Source organism: Herpailurus yagouaroundi, unplaced genomic scaffold, assembly GCF_014898765.1.
Source record: "Herpailurus yagouaroundi ecotype Mexico unplaced genomic scaffold, PumYag 28, whole genome shotgun sequence".
Taxonomy (NCBI): domain Eukaryota; kingdom Metazoa; phylum Chordata; class Mammalia; order Carnivora; family Felidae; genus Herpailurus; species Herpailurus yagouaroundi.
The window spans coordinates 158,888,340-158,902,930 of NW_024412376.1; positions in this window are offsets into that span (position 1 = coordinate 158,888,340).

The following is a 14,591-nucleotide window of genomic DNA, read 5'->3' on the forward strand; positions in this document are numbered from 1 at the left end:
TCTCAAGAAAAGGCAAAACTTATCTATGGTAACAGAATTCAGGATAGTGGTTACACTCAGGGAGAATGGGTAAAATGATTTGGAGGGGTATAAGCGAGAATTCAGAGGTAGTGTTATCTATCTTAATTTAAATGGTGATTGTATGGCTATATTCACTTGGTAAAAATCATAAAGATCTACACTAAAGTTCTGCACAATTTACGGCATACTTTAAACAAAACAAAAAAAAGTTAAGTTTAGATCTGCATACATAGACATAGGAAGATGCCCAAGCTATAATGATAAGTGAAAACAGCAAGTTGTAAAATAGTCCCTATAGTATAGGCCCCTGTTGGAAAAATAAACTTGACAAGCATAATGTGTGTGGATCCAGAATTATATGCTACCTAGAGTGAACTGAGTATGGTAGTAAAAGACTTCCCCTCCAAGTTTATAGTTTTTACTATTTTTTTTTTCACAACAAGCATAATTACTTACTGATGGGGATTTTTTTTTTTTAAAGAAAGTTCTGAAAAGCAATTGGGAAAATGAAGTCTTGAAGTGAACTATAATTGAAATAAAGACATGGCATCGAGAGACATTTGGTATAAAACATAATTTGAATTTGATCTTTTTTTGCCCTGAAACATGCCTGTGCACAAGAAGCGGGAGAGGAGTCTAGATGTCTGTAATGTTTCAAGCAGAGCATAACCCCTGTATCAAAATCACGTATGTTAACACAATGCCAAAAATCAAAAGGTTTTCAGGTCTTCTGTCACCCTTCCACACTGCCCTCAAGCCTTTCATATATGCTGTATTTTAACCAACTTTATTTCCCTCCAAAGTCTTCTATATTTTCCCCCTCAGGAGTAGAATGTATTCTGCCATATTACTTTCAATTACCATTTAATAATTTATGAAATTACTCAGCATCATACCTGCAGTATTTCAGTCAGGCCCCATTTCATTGTAATGAGGTTTGATTTAACATGGTCATTATAAATGCTGCTAAAGGTTAACAGGGAAAAAAAGTTTCATTCCAATGCATTTGATTTCAATCATTTAAGAATAAAACAAGCATCTGTCACTGAGATAGAACTTCCTTTTCCTATAATCATCAGGGTATGATTATTTCTATCACAAAAGTTTAGCAGAATATAAAGGACTATGGTCTGGCAGAAAGCCAACCTGTGTGAAGCGTGGTGCAGAGCAGAAATGTCCAAGGATTGTGCCATAGATTTGGGAGTAGAGCCATTCTTTGTTGTGCAGCACTGTCTTTCACTTGGCAGAATATTCAGCATTCCTGACCTTTGCCCACTAAATGCCTATAGCATCACAGTTATCGCTACAGTCAAAACTAGCCCCACAAATCTCCAAATGCCCTCTGGGGGCAGCACTTCTCCCATTTCAGTACCACTGGTTTAAAGGGTTAAGCACTAGTTTGTAAATTTAGGGAGTCTTGTTTTGAAAGTCTAATTTGTGCTAGACATAATTTTTGATGTCATCGGAGGGAAAAAAGTAACTGTGATCTCAATCATCCTCTAAGGAGGGTGGATCCTTTGTTTGGTGAGCCCCTAGAGTGACCTGAAGGGCCAGTTTCTATCAGCTCTCAAGAGCTGATCCTGTGCATCTCTGCCCAACCCTATGTTGAGTGACCTCACGTCGGTACTTTGACATCAGCCATGGTGGGAATTTGGGGAGAGTCAGTTGTTAAACACTCCCCAGCATACCTTGTTCTTGATGCATATGACTAAGTTTTGGAAAGGAGGTAGGGACGGAGAAAAAACTTCAGAACATGGATTGAGAAAAGGAACAAAGAGCAGAAAAGTGCAGCCTTACTTTGTTGTGACCATTAATTTCCAATAAATTCTTCCCAACTTAAGAAATGCTTGAAGCAAAGGAGCAACCAGTGAGGATACTGGATTTTGCCTGGATGTTGGTCTATTCATTCATTCAACAAATATTTATTGGGCACAAATCAAGTGCTACATACACACTGTTCTCAGCATTAATTGGCATGGCCATTCAAAGACAACATGCACAATTACAGAAACATGAGACAGATGAGATCATAGTAAAGTAAATTCCAGAGACATTATATACAAATTTTAGGGGGAATTCTGAATATTTCCTTGCAATCAGTGAAACCCCAACAAAACATACCTGATTGTGAAAGGAATTAAGGAACTGAATTTCATATGGAAAAGCCTAATTTAACAGAGGTTTAGTTGGGGCAAAGTAACTGATTTCTTGGCATCCAAGACTGAATTGCTTTCTGTGCCTCAACCCTGAGAGCAATATCCTTCTCCAATCTCTGAACCATGGCACTTGGGAGATGCTAAACTGAAGGGAAACCAGATGGTGACAAGTCTAGAGGCCATGTAACATGAAGAGATTGCTCTTGGAGAAGCTCAGAGGGACATGAGATCTGTCTTCAAATGTCTGAGGGTCATCAGTTTAAAGAGAAGTTAAATGTCGTCTCACTAGCTCTAAGGGCAGCAATAAAAACAATGGACAGAAATAACAGGGTGGCAGATTTCATCTCAAAAAGGGAAAAAACTTTCTTGTAGTTCACAACTTCCTGGCATTGGAGCAACTAATGACCCTACTCCACCATGTCAACAGGATAAAATCCAAGTTCTTTTACAGCTCCTAGGGTTTTCTCTGGCTGGCCACACCAGCTCCAGCATCTTCCACTCCTGCTTTGCCCCCAATGTCCAATGAAGACCAAACTACTTGCAATTTTGGCACATGCAGAGTTGTTTATTCTCTAAGTTCTTGTTTTCTGCTGAAGTGTCTTGTCACCTCTTCTTGATTTGGCTATATGCTGTTTATGGGCGTGCCCCTCTTCTCTACTCCCATAGCTTTCTATATACATCTCCACCATTGGCCTTCTGCATGCATATGAATAAAATAAACCTCCGTGAGTGTATATGTTACTATAGCAGTTGAAAATAGCTAAATGGATTTTCATATAATTTGGGCACTTAATGGAATGGTCTGTATTAAAATACAGACTATTCAGCAAATATAAAATTCACTTAAGTGGGCCTTGGTGTCACTCCCAAACAGAAAGACAGCCATCATCCAGAGCAGTTAAAGCTGAGGTACAGGGAAGGAGAATAGGACTGACAACTGGGACAGCATGCCATATGGGTGGCAGGTCTACTGATGGCTAGAGAAAAAGAGTGATAGCTTTAAACAGGAATCCCAAATCAAAACTCAAAAAGATAGGTCCCTGAATTGCAAATATGATTTGAAACTGGGCTGCTTTTCACAAGGATAACTTTTACCCAGTGTTGAGAAATTGTTTTGATCATCACTCCATAGACTAGCTAGTCCTATTTAACGTGTCTGATGACTTCCTTTGTTCTCCTAAGTCAGTGACTTGGTCAAAGTCAGAGATGTTGTATGTTCTGTTCACCATTATGTTTCCCATACTCAGCTGGAGGGAAAGGAATTAAAGTACCTGGGCTATGATTCATTTGTCTTTCAATTACCAGAGAACTTTCTAGGGAAAGAAAAAAAGGAAGATAGCCCAATCTAATCTTCTTTAAACATGCTGATAACTGGACCTTCTGGAAAAGAGAGACATGATATTTCCTAGAAGGGGGTCATTATTTACAGAATAATCTTAGCAAGATGTCCCTGGTTTAGAATCTCTTGGGGTAAACAAACCTAGAATCCATGGATTTATGTGGCATAATTTCCCAGAGAATGTCACATAAGTAGTACAAATACCTGAGGGTATAAAATGGAACTGTTTCCTAACCCAAACCCTCTCCTCCGGGTGTAGCAAACCACAAACCTCACTTAGCAACTTCACCTATTAGATTGGGCCAGAAATTCCATGCGTGGTTCAGGAAGGAAGGACCTGGGAAGTCCTATAGAAGATCCCAGACTTCTCTCTACTTCACTTGTGCAACTACATTGCTTTCACCTCTGAAATTATTAGTAAATCTTGGTACTGTGTAAGATCTTTGATCCTTATAAGTCTGATTCGAGAATCCAATCCTCTATGTTAGCTAGGGTAGGCATTTATTGAGGTAGCTCAATAAACTGACTAAACCAAATACCTAGATAGAATGTGCCTTCTTATAAGTAAGTTAGTTCCCATTGCTGGAATTATTACAACTGGATATGAAAGACAATCTTTTCAAAGATACCATCCAATGGAATTCTGTGTTTGATGACTGCTTTTACTAGATTAAAGTTTAAAGGCCTCCAATGTTGATATTAGTATTCTATATGTTAATATTCTATAACATAACGATCAGTCTTTGAAAGCTTCAGGGTCTGTGCTCAAATCTCACCCCAGACCTCAGTGAAATGAGAAGCAATCTGCGAAAAGAGAATGCTCAACTTACATGGCTCCTGCTACCACAGGCTGACTTGAGAGACAGAGCCTAGAATTTTTCATTCTTAACAAAGCCATTAAAAAAAAAACTTAAGATAATTTTGATATATTGATTCTATGATCTTCATAATAACCCTGTGAGATGATAAAGGGACCAAAGCTATTTTTCTACCTAATTAGGAGACTCAGAGAGGAAAAGTGATTTTTCTAAACTCACACAGCTAATATTTACCAGAGATGGGCCTCAAATGTAAGTCCTTGGCCTCCAGAGACAATTTCTGTCCTTCATGTTCTCATACTACCTACCTCGTCCCTTCCACCTGTGGACAAAGAAGGAGCCACAAACCTGTCCAAAGCTCAATTTTCTCTTTGGCAAACATGGAAATTATAATAAGCCCTACCTCCCATAGAACATTGTGAATATTACGAGAGCAAATGTGTGGTTAGTACTTTGATAAAATTCAGAGCACCAAATAGTAGTATAATAATGATTCTATGTGTCTTCATCACATTTTATAATATCCTATCCCTTACACATTCATTGTTTCATATTTACTCCAATCATCATTCAAGGTGGACAGGGTGGCACAAAAAACAATTAAGATACCTAGGAATAAACCTCACCAATGAAGTAACAGATCTGTACTCTGAAAACTATACAACACGTATGAAATAAACTGAAGAGGACGCAAGGAAATGGAAAAGCATTCCATGCTCATGGATTGGAAAAACCAACATTGTTGAAAGGTCTATACTATCCAAAGCAATCTACATATTTAATGCATTCCCTATCAAAACACCGCCAGCATTTTTCGTAGCGCTAAAACAAAGAATCCTAAAATTTGTATGGAAGCAGAAAAGACCTTAAATAGCCAAAGAAATCCTGAAAAAGAAAAAGAAAACCACAGGTATCCCCATTCTGGATTTCAAGCTATATTACCAAGCTGCAATCATCAAGACAGTATGGGACTGGCACAAAAACAGACACACAGATCAATGGAACAGAATAGACAACTCAGAAATGGACCCACTATATGGTCGACTCATCTTTGACAAAGCAGGAAAGAATATCCAATGAAAAAAAGACAGTCTCTTCAGCAATGGATGATTCCAGGATCGTGCTAGTGCTATGGACGTGGCAGTGAGTGAACCTAACAGGAGCCTTACTTTCAAGGAGATAGCATTTCATTGGGGAAACTCAATACATACACACATACATACATAAAAACACACAAAGATCGGGGCACCTGAGTAGCTCAGGCAGTTAAGCATCCAATTTCAGCTCAGGTCATGATCTCATGGTTCATGGGTTCAAGCCCCACATCAGGCTCTGTGCTGACAGCTCACAGCTTGGAGCCTGCTTCCAATTCTGTGTCTCCGTCTCTCTCTGTCCCTCCCTGCTCATGCTCTGTCTCTCTCTGTCTCTCAAAAGTGAATAAATGTTAAATAATTTTTTTTAAAGAATGTAACCACAACTTAAAAGGTTAAATGAAATGATTAAAGGTGAGAAACTGAAAGTAGAATTCCTTGAATCACCTAGATGGTTCGGATGGTTCAGTGGGTTGAACGTCTGACTCTTGATTTCCACTCAGGTCATGACCCCAATTCTTTCTCTACCTCTGTCTCTTTCCCCTATTCATATGCTCCCTCTCTCTAAAATAAAAAAATAAAAAAAAAAAAAAGAACTCCTTATTGTCTGATTCTGAAACCCCATCCTAAATGCTACAAAGATTTTATAAAACATCCAGAAATGTCACTCCCTCTCCTCTTGACAAATTTACAGCTTTGTGAATATGTAGGGCTTTTTAAAATGTCATGTGTATTATACAAAAAATTTAACCCATCTAGGAAATAAGGTATGCGACTATGGGTTTCACAGTGTTTAAAGATCACAGGCAAAGAAGCTTCATTCTCCAGTCCGTATGTGCAGAAATCACTCTTCAGTGGGAAAGCCAAGAGAGGCTTTCACCACCAATGAATTCCAAGCACATAATGCAGATGCAGAGGTAGGCGCACTGTAGATGTTCTCTGAATCTTTGGTTTTATAAATAATTACATTTCTGGCAGAAGTTTAAACAGAAAGATGATAAAGTAATCTTGAATTTTTCCTGATCCACGTAGCTAATGTTTCCCCCAAAATTCACTTAGCCAGAATTTCACCGTCTTCATCAGTAAAATAGAGATCAGAGTACCTACCTGTTAGATCTACTGTGTGAAGAATTCCAGCTGTCTGCTAAGATCTATTCTTCCTTTCTGCCTAGGTGCGGAGCTAGATTGCATTTCCCAGCCTCCTGTGCAATTTGGCATGGTTGCACGACTGGGTCTGAACCAATGGGATGCACGTGGACGTGATGTGTACCATGTCAAGCTGGGCCATAAAAACCTCCAGATTCCTCCATGTGCTCTTTCCTGTGGCTACAGACCAATAATGATGACTGGGACAGCCTTGGAAGCCATGTGTTGAAGACGGCAGAGCCACTGTCAACCTAAGTCCCTGGAAGACTTCATGGGGCAGAAGCTGTCTCCCCACCACCAGTCACCTCTGCTGACCTGGGCAACCATTCCTGCTAGACTCAGGTAAGAAGCAAACAATTTTCCCTGTGTTTGAGCTACTACCTTTCTTAATTTCTTTCTGGCTGCAGTTTAGTCCACATAAACTAATACAAATGTTAATGTACTCCACACTTTTTAAGGATTATTTTTCCTCAGTATCATTATTCTAAGCTTGGCTCTTCCCCAGTTTAATTTTTATGACATATGTCAGCTTTAAAGTCAACCTGTTCATTTTAATTATATGTTGTTCACAATGAAAATATCTCTTTGCTGCCACTCTACCATCTCTCCCAACCATAACTTTTATCGTGGCAATTCTAAGTCAAGGGAATTCAATGGTTCCTAACACCAATCATTCCAAATTTGGAATGATCTGCTGCAGTAAACAAACTAGTCACACCGTGTGGAAAGAGGTAGTTTATGGAATTGGTTAATTCCCAGTCACAACTAAGTACACTGAAACCCAGAGAAGTGTGTAATACGGTGTGATTTGGGAGTTCCACGGAGGCTCTTCCCTCTGGCATGACTGCGATTTACAGAGCATTGCTGGAGAAAGCAATTTAAACTTGAAGCTGAATTTTTTATTTTTTATTAATTTATATTTTTAAAGAGAGAGGGAGGGAGGAAGGGAGCAGAGGAGAGGGGCAGAAAGAAAGAGAGAGAGACAGAGACAGAGACAGAGAGAATCTTAAGCAGCCTCCATGCTCCACACAGAGCCTGAAATGGGCTCAGTCTCACGACCCTGGGATCATGACCTGAGCCAAAATTGAGTTGGACACTCAACCTACTGAGCCACCCAGGCATCCCTACACTGAATTTTTTTTTCTATTTTTAACTTTTTTTTTAATATGAAATTTATTGTCAAATTGGTTTCCATACAACACCCAGGGCTCATCCCAACAGGTGCCCTCCTCGATACCCATCACCCACCCTCCCTCCCTCCCTCCAGCCCCCCATCGACCCTCAGATTGTTCTCAGTTTTTAAGAGTCTTTTATGATTTGGCTCACTCCCTCTCTAACTTTTTTTTTCTTCCCCTCCCCCATGGTCTTCTGTTAAGTTTCTCAGGATCCACATAAGAGTGAAAACATATGGTATCTGTCTTTCTCTGTATGACTTATTTCACTTAGCATAACTCTCTCCAGTTCCATCCACGTTGCTACAAAAGGCCATAGTTCATTCTTTCTCATTGCCACGTAGTATTCAAACAGCAACAACAACAACAAATATGGTGATTTGGACTGCTAATGGGTACAATAAGGGTTTCTAGTCTCTCCTACTTGAATCCATCTCAAACATCACTTTCAAATTATTGTTTGTAAAGCACCACTTTATCTCAGTGTTCAAGAACCTGCAATGGCTCCCTATTGTCATTTTTCCTTTCTTTCAAGACTCCCCTCCAGGCTCTGGCCCCACTACCTATAAATTCCCTCCCATGCTCTGCACTCACCAATCTTCTGTGGTCCTCGTACCTCTTCTAGTGACAGCCACCTGTCTCTGCCCCTTTGCCATCTAAGTCCTGCTCACCCTTTCGGGCTCAGTTCATTCTGCCTACACCACGATGAACGTGTTTATGCCAAACACTCCAGCTCACATCAATCTTGATTTCTGAAATCCATGGCCCTCCAGGCCAGTACTACATACACTGAGCACTTCATTCTTCACTACTTAGGTTCATACGTTTTCCTCCTCTTGTCCATGGTGGATTCTAAATTCTATAGGAAGAGAAAGTTCACAGTAAGAAACATCCTAGTGGAGGTATCAAGGGAGTGGGATTCTACTCAACGAACTTGGCAAAGTTACTTGAAATCCTCAGTTGTACATCATGAAAAATGAGTTTAATGAACTATTCAACTCCAGCAATGAGTAAATGCACTTTGCATCCCTGTATCACTAACTGAACAAAGACTCATTGAGCCTCTGCTAAATGCCACACATGGTTCTAGGAGCTGACGATTCAGGGATGATTTCTCTTCTCGAAAAGGTCTCACAGTTGTGGTGAATAAGCTTGCTTTGGAATGTAGTGAGTTCCCTGTTATTAATGGCGTGCAAGCAGAAGCTAATGAGGTGTTTGTTGGAAGTGTCTGAAGGACGCCTATAGCCAGCAGAAGCCTAAATAGACTGTCCTGTTGGGGGCTGGGGGCCACAGCAACTTCCCACCCTCTGGAATCCAACCAGGAAGATATGGTCTCAAGGGACAGTTTGCAAAAGTCAAACAGGAAGCAAACTATTGATTCATGTAGTGATTTGGTCAGCTTGTCACCAGCTAGACCCCAAGACCTGACATTTACTGCCCACCTGCTTGTACTCACTAACCTTTGTCTTACATTTTTCCTTAAGGTCTTCTTTCCAGGTTACCTGTTAACTCGGGCAAATGAAACCCCAAAACCACCCCTCAGGTGATGGAGACTTCCCTGACAAGACCTCCCACCATCCCAGACCACCCAGAACTTTTGATCTAAACCCCTGACTTGTGGCTGCACAGATGGACCACAGAGTGACCTCTGGAATGATCTATCATTGCCTTTATTCCATTATAATACTAAAATCACCCAAGTAGGGGCCTCAGCCTCATTTACATGTATGTTAATACAATGTATGCAGAGGCACTTTTCCTTATGGCACATGTGCGACCTTACGCCCGCCTCTACAAACCATGACAAGGTTTCCCCATCTAAATATTCACCCTAACCCTAAGCAAAAGGAACCCATTCATCCTCTCTAGGGGAGTCATGGCTTTGGAAGCCATTCCCTGTGGTCTCCTTATTTGCTGCAGATACTTTTTCTCTGTTCGGCACCTCTTCCTGGTGCGGTTTCTGACACACCAAGGAGTGAACTCACGTTGGCTGAGTTACAAGCTCACACTGCTATAACAAAATATCACAGACTGAGCAGCTTAAGCCATGACATTTCTCACAGCTCTGGAGCCTGGAATTCCAAGATCAAGGTGCTGGTTGGTTCAGTTCCTGGTGAGGACCCTGGGGAACAGCTTCTGGGCAGCCTTTCCTAAGCAGCTGCATGAATAAGCCAGGGATCCAACTCAGCCACTGAGTCGCACTTTCTCTCCGAGGAAAGAGGGACCCTGCAAATGTTCCTCGGGTTCCTTCTCCCCTGTGGTTGCCGCACACAGGAAGGGGGCTCACCTGCAACACGGTCAATATTTTTTCAAACATGCAATATTAAGATTCAATCTGTTGTAGCATCTAGCAGCACAGAGCCCTCGTGAGCCATCAGACCATCCCCATGCCAGAGTGCCAGCCCCACAAACCACTGCACCTCTTTACTGTCCACAGCTCACAGACCTGGCCCCGAATGACCTACACAAACCTCCCCTTGCACACCACACCCCCACCTTCCAGATCCCGTCACTGTCACTCATCCTACATTCAGTCTTGCCCTGCACCTTCTATGTTCCTGACTCCGGGTCGGGTGCCTCTTCCCGAACACAGCTCGGTCTCCCTCTAGCTCTGCCCCCACTGGCCACTCCAGAAAACGCTTCTCCCCCACTTCCAGCCCTCTCACCCTTTACAGATCTCACCCAGCATCCAGTCCCATGCCTGCAAGAGGTTCCCACTTCAGAAACCAGGGCGTGTGGGAGGAGCTTGGTACATGTCTGCTGACCTTATCCTTTTGAACAGTTAAGGGTTGAGATGTGTCCCTCTTTACCCCCCTGTTAACTCCTAACGGTAATAATATAATCACTTATTAACTGCTGGCTATGAGTGACATATATGCCAATGAATCTACAAGCATTACGTTCTTTGACTCCCAAAACAGCCTCTGCGGGAAATGCTTCTATTATCAGCCTCGTTTTATAAGGTTTTTTTAGAAGCTTATTTATTTATTGTTGAGAGAGAGAGAGAGAGAGAGAGAGAGAGAGAGAGCAAGCAGGGGATAGGCAGAGAAAGAGGGCAACAGAATCCCAGGCAGGCTTCGCACTGTCAGCACAGAGCCCGACGTGGGGCTTGAACTCACAGAACTGTGAGATCATGACCTGAGCTGAAATCAAGATCCAGACGCTTAGCCAACTGAGCCACCCAGGTGCCCCGTGTCAACCCCCTTTTATAATCCAGAAGCCAAGGCTCTGAGACGTTGGGACCTTGAGCAAGCTCCCGTGGCTGGTAAGGGGTGGTAGTCTCAGTGTTGCTGTTAGCCAAAGGGCTGTGGCTCTCAAATGCGCTTTGAACAATACCTGGAGGGTTATGGAAAACCTCTCTTTTTGTGTTCTGCTGTTGACTCTGGAGTTCTGCTCTGCCTCTAAGAGTCATCTTTGTCTTTGCACGCTGAGTTCGAGTGGCCTGGACCTGGACATGGGAGGACAGTTCCCGGCTCCAGCAGGTTGGGAAGCCCTCAGCCAGTCGTGTAACCTCTATAAGCTTTACTTCTCCATCTGCAGAGAGGGGATAACGCCACCAGATTGACCTTTCTTGCCAGCTTTCCAAAATGGTGGTGAAAACCCGGTGAGGTGCCGCATGTGAGGGCATCATGAAAAAATAAAACAGCCAAATCAAAATACGGTTGAGCAGCAGAATGACCCAGAGGCCTTGTGAAACGCAGATCGCTGGAGCCCATCTGTAGATTTTCAGACTCAGCAGTCAGGGGCGGGGCCTGAGAATCAGTGTTTCTACCAAGGTCCCAGGTGATGCTGCTGCCTTGAGGTCCCCATTTGCTAACTCCTGCCCTAAATCAAGTGGCCCAAGTGTACTCCCAAAGTCATCTTCCTTCTGTGTCAAGAAGGGTGACGGTGCAGGCTGGATTTCAGCCTCTATCAGCCATCCTAGGGACATCACAAACACAGACACAAAGGCAACGACACAGGAAACTGTCCTTACTTCCTCGGAGAAGTTATTTGCCAGGTCAGGCTCTTGATGGGTTCCTATGAGGGCAGGGGTGCCCAGCCAAGGATCCGTGGTGACCAGCACAAGACTTACAGGTAAAATTACAGCCGCCACCAAACAGGCGGGCCCGAGTCCCAGCAGCCATATCTGAGTCACGATATTAGGACAGCACGGATTGCAAGGCCACAGATAGCTGGCTTCCGGACGGCCGTCCTGCGCCCAGGAACAAAAGTTCACCGTGCGCCCCAGCAAACCTCCCGGGAATGCTTCAGCCCGGATCTCCTGACAGCCTCGTAGGAGTTTTCCCTTTTCCTCTCACGTGAGCTATTCTCTTCCGATGCCTTTCTGAGTGTGTCTGTGGTTGATAACAGCATAATTTCCCTCGGAAAATGTCCTTTCCTTCTGTCCCTCTCATTCCCCATTCAGTGCCCGCTGCAGGGGAGGGACAGCGGGGAGAGAATGCATAGCAGGCTTTCTCTGTGTTCCTCCGGCCGGCTGTGGCCCAAGGGTCCAGCACAGGCAGGTCCGGGCCAGGGTACGGACACCTGCCCCTGCCCTGTAGGCACGTACCGAGCTCCCTGGTGAAACGGGCAGCCGGGCAGCCCCAAACATCCCACCGTGGGCGCTGAGCTGCCACCATCACGGGGATCAAGCCTTCTCTCCTCTCCGTTTGGCCACGGGGAGCCAGTGGGGCTCCTGCTGGATGCCCCTAGGTCACCTGATAGCTGTCTCCTGGCGGGAGTCTCCCTGGGAACCAGGAAGGGGAGGGGCCGTCCTCGATTCCTGCCTTCAGAGTTCTCCAGGGTATCGCATCACCCCCTCGCCTGCAATAGTCTGGGCTCCACAGATATGCGAGTGACTCATTTTCCATCCATCAGATGAGACTTAAATAAATAAAAAGGTACTTCGTGGGGCGGCTGGGCCTAATGATAAGCAATTATAGGAAGCCAAATGAAGGCAGTGCTTTGTGCGGGGCCTGTGAAATTGGTTAAGCAAAAAGAATAATGGCCCGTTTCAGTGATTCATCCCTTTGCTCATTTCAGAGGGAGCATTATCTCAGTTAAGTGATGCAATTAATATGAAAATGAGGGAATCATTGTTTAAGGAGATGAGAGGAAATCGGGGAGGGGGCCGGATGCCACCGTGGGGAAGAATAAGGGCCACTGAGAGGGAAATTTGCATAGGTCAGGAGCAATGTGAAGCCTTTAGCATGTATTCAAAGCTTAGCTTGCATGGTAATACGTGGCCATTAAATTCCCATTATGGTGACCTGTGTCCAACACAACTCAATTTTTCAGAATCTTAATGATAAAAAGTTAATTACGTTAAGGTGAAAACCTTTTGTGCTGGGCCCTAAAATAAAACACCGAAAGGGGACCGTCAGTACCTGAGGATGCTGCAGGTAGAGCCAGGGGGGGCTTAAATTACTGTTTTATTAACCATAACATGATTTGCAGGTTGACTTTTTTGTGTGAGCGTTGCAGATCTTTTGTAACGAAGTCAAGAGTGATAAATAAGGTGTTTGCCTCTTCTCTTTGCTTTTTTTTTTTTTTTTTAAATCCCCTTCTTGGTTCTCTGGTGGTGTTTTTCCACTCAGCTGCTAGCAGACTGTTCCAAGGACTGGTCTGCATCCTTGGACATGGACAAGGAAGAGAACAGGGATCTAGGACCGGGCAGGTGGCAGACAGCACAGAGGATCAAGAGTCCCTGGACCAAGATCTGCTGCTAGGCTGTCACCAGCTCCCTTGGTGACTTGGGCTTGGCGTTTTATAGCCAAGGGCCTCCAAGCAGAGGGGAGGAAAGGAGCGTGATCTGGTGTTTACAGCGTGGAGCTTCTGCCCTTTATCTATCCGCTCTCTGTGCTTAAGCCAAGTACCTAACCTCTCGGAGTTTCAGCATCCTCTCGGGCAAGAAATCCTTCCTTGCAGGAATGTGAGGATTTGGAATCAAGCATCTAGCACATTTCCTGCCCGGGAGGGTGGGGGAGGGAGGAGCACTGCTATTGATGCGGTTTGGGAACTGTGGGGCTGACAGCCAAGAAAGAATTCTTGAGACATATTTGGTGCAAAAGGTGATTTTATCACAGCAGGGGGACAGGACCCAGAGGGCAGAAAGAGCTGCACTGGGGCTGTGATGATGAGTGACCATTGCTCACTACAGAGTTGGGGAGGTAGAGGCAAAAGGGTTTTCAAGAAGGATTTTCATATGCTAAAGAGGACTCCTAAGATCCTGGAGGCCTTGCTAAGCTAAAGTTGTTTTCCCTCTGGTAAGGTGTTAACATTAAGGCATGACAGTTGGGAGTTTATTGGAGGAGTGTTTTACCCCACCTATCTCAAATATTTGTCAACGGGCTGCAGATTATAAAGAAATGTAATTGTATTTATGTTTTCGTCTTGCCTTTGTTCCCCACATCACCCTGGAGGGGAGGGTGGTGTTAGGGCTCCAGGAAATTGAGTCTATGGGTTTCTGGAGGTTAAGCTGTTGATACGATTGCCTTTTTCTTGTAATTTACTAAGACATTTGTACACTGATGATGTAAAACTGCGGTGTTAGAACCTACGCTTCACCAGCAGCGGGAATGCAGTAAACATGAGTTCCCCTCCCAAGGTGAGCCTCCATTTCTTCCATTGTGAAGCCAGAGAGTGAATCATGATTTTAATAGCCTGACAATATAGAAAAGTACCAAAGACTGACTCTTCCCCCCCCAACCTCCCCACCCCCGACACAATGCAACACTGGCAACTCCCAAAATAGGGAAAGGAGGGTTGACACATCTCTAGAATTAGGGGAACATCTAGAAGAATCCAAGGAGCCAGAGGAGGTGAGTGGGCCCCCTGGAGATGGAGTGGAGGTGGACATCCCAGAG